This window comes from Mandrillus leucophaeus, unplaced genomic scaffold (assembly GCF_000951045.1).
Source record: "Mandrillus leucophaeus isolate KB7577 unplaced genomic scaffold, Mleu.le_1.0 Scaffold169, whole genome shotgun sequence".
Taxonomy (NCBI): Eukaryota; Metazoa; Chordata; class Mammalia; order Primates; family Cercopithecidae; genus Mandrillus; species Mandrillus leucophaeus.
The window spans coordinates 4,464,506-4,467,498 of NW_012101687.1; positions in this window are offsets into that span (position 1 = coordinate 4,464,506).

Genomic DNA, 2,993 nt, shown 5'->3' on the forward strand with positions numbered 1-2,993 from the left:
TCCGGCTCACCGGCGGCCAGTTCAAGGTTACCTCCCTTGTTTCCTGAACATCGCTGTTATCCTGTTCTTTTTTCAAGATGCCCAGATTTCATATTGTTCAAACACACATGCTCTACAAACAATTTGTGCAGTTAATGCAATCATCACAGGGTCCTGAGGTGACATATATCCTCTTCAGCTTACAAAGATGATGGGATTAAGAGATTAAAGTAAAGACAGACATAGGAAGTTATAAACGTATTAATTTGGGAGAACTAATAAATGTCCATGAAATCTTTACATTTTATGTTTTTCTGCCATGGCTTCAGCCAGTCCCTCCGTTCAAGGTCTGACTTCCCGTAACATCCTCTCTCCCTTTCCGTCTATATAAATGTGCCATGGCGACGAAGGCTTGTTCGTTCTCTCGATTTTGACGCAGGATTCTTTGAGTAGTCTGGCACACTACCATCTCCGTGTAGGCACTTTTCTTTGCATCTCCGATGGGTTCTTTGTAGAACTTCAAATGTCTAGTGGGTATCCAAACAGGAAGCTGATTTTCTCCTGGTGAAACACAAGCAAAACCTCTTCCCCAGGTTATCACCTTCCCTGTTTCCCATGTCTTATTTTTGTTGTCTTTCCACTAGATCAGTTTTCCTTCACGTGGACTGTTCTTTTTACCAGTAAGATGTTGTTCTGCAGAAGTCGTAGTCTGATTTCTGTAAATGTTTAAAAAATTTAAAGTATAGAGTGCTAGATTAAGCTGCATCTGAGGAGTGGTACCCTCCTTACTGTCTCCCCCTTCTTTTTGTTTAACTAACTGAGTTTTGAGTGTTCTATTAGTTCTTTCAACTATGGCCTGTCCTTGGGAATTATAAGGAATTCCTGTTGTATGTGTAATTTTCCCCTGATTTAAGAATTTTTGGAAAGCTTTACTACAATATCTTGGTCCATTGTCAGTTTTAGTTTTTTCTGGAACTCCCATTACAGCAAAGCAAGATAATAAGTGTTTTTTAACATGGGAAGTACTTTCTCCTGTCTGGCAGGTTGCCCATATGAAATGTGAATAAGTATCAACTGTTACATGAACATATGATAATTTTCCAAATGAAGGTACATGTGTAACATCCATTTGCCATAATGCATTAGGACACAGACCTCTGGGATTAACTCCTGCCTCTTGAGTGGGCAGGTGTAGTACTTGACACTGGGTGCAATGTTGTACTATATCTTTTGCCTGTTTCCATGTGACATTAAATTTGTTTTTTAACCCTGCTGCATTTACATGAGTCAAAGCATGAAGTTCTTGTGCTTTTATGAATGCAGAGGATACCAGTAAGTCAGCTTGTTCATTTGCTTTAGTTAAAGGTCCTGGTAAATTAGTGTGTGCTCGAATATGAGTAATATAAAATGGGAAATTCCTTTTTCTTACAGTTTGTTGTAGTAAATTGAACAGCTGGTTTAACTGATCATCCGTGCTATATTTAATTAGAGCTGTCTCAACATCCCTTGTAGCCTGTACTACATATGCAGAATCTGATATAATATTAACAGGTTGATTAAAATCTTGTAACACTGTAATGACTGCAACCAACTCTGCCCTTTGAGCCGATTGATATTGAGTTTTGATTACTCGCTCTTTTGGCCCTGTGTAAGCTGCTTTTCCATTGCTGGAACCATCAGTAAATACTGTCAGAGCATTTTCTAGAGGTTCATGTCTGGTAATTTTAGGTAAAATCCAAGTAGTCAATTTTAAAAACTGGAAGATTTTTGTTTTGGGGTAATGATTATCAATAATTCCCACAAAATCAACAAGACCAATCTGCTATGCACCAGAATTGATAAAGGCTTGTCTAACTTGTTCCTTGGTTAAGGGAACAACTATTTTGTCTGGGTCATTACCACACAATTTTATTATTTGTAATCTTGCCTGACCAATTAATGTAGCTATTTCATCCAAGTACAATGTAAAAGTCTTAATTGTACTGTGAGGAAGGAATGACCACTCCACAAGATCAGTATTTTGAACAATGATGCCTGTTGGAGAATGTGCAGTAGCAAAAATCAAAAGTTGGAGTGGGGCTAAGGGATCTATTTTACTTATTTGCGCTGACTGAATTTTTTCTTCCACTAATTTAATTTCTTTTGTTGCCTCTGGGGTTAATATTCTTTTACTATTTAAGTCTGGGTCTCCTCTAAGGATAGAGAACAAATTTGACATGGCATAAGTAGGAATGCCTAGAGTTGGCCGAATCCAATTAATATCACCTAACAATTTCTGAAAGTCATTTAATGTTTTTAATGTGTCTTTTCTTATTTCTATTTTTTGTGGCTTAATTTTTCTATTTTCTATCTGCATCCCTAAATAATGAAAAGGAGCAGAGGTTTGGATCTTATCAGATGCTATTGTTAGTCCTGCGTTGGCAACCTCTGCTTGCAGAAATGTGTAACAGTCAATTAATTTGTCTCTTGTTTCTGCAGCACATAAAATAGCATGAATATAGTGAACGATATAACAATCTGAACAATTTGTCTCTAACTGGTTGAAGGACTTGACCTACAAAAGTTTGACAAATAGTTGGACTATAAGCATTCCCTGAGGTAATACTTTCCACTGAAACCTGGTGGCTGGTTCTTTATTTCTTATGGCTGATATAGCAAAGGCAGATTTTTCACAATCCTGCTCTGCCAGAGGAATGGTAAAAAAGCAGTCCTTTAGATCAATTATAATTAAAGGCCAGTCTTTTGGGATCATGGCCGGAGAGGGCAGTCCGGGTTGAAGAGGCCCCGTGGGTTGAATTACGAATTACGGCATTTACGGCTCTTAAGTCCATTAACATATGCCATTTGCCTGATTTTTTCTGAATTACAAATACAGGAGAATTTCAGGGCGAGAATGAAGGCTCAATGTGTCCCTTTTCTAATTGTTCCTTTGCTAATAAATGTAAAGCCTCCAGTTTTTGTTTCGATAGCGGCCACTGATTTACCCATACCGGTTTTTCTGTTTTCCACGTTAA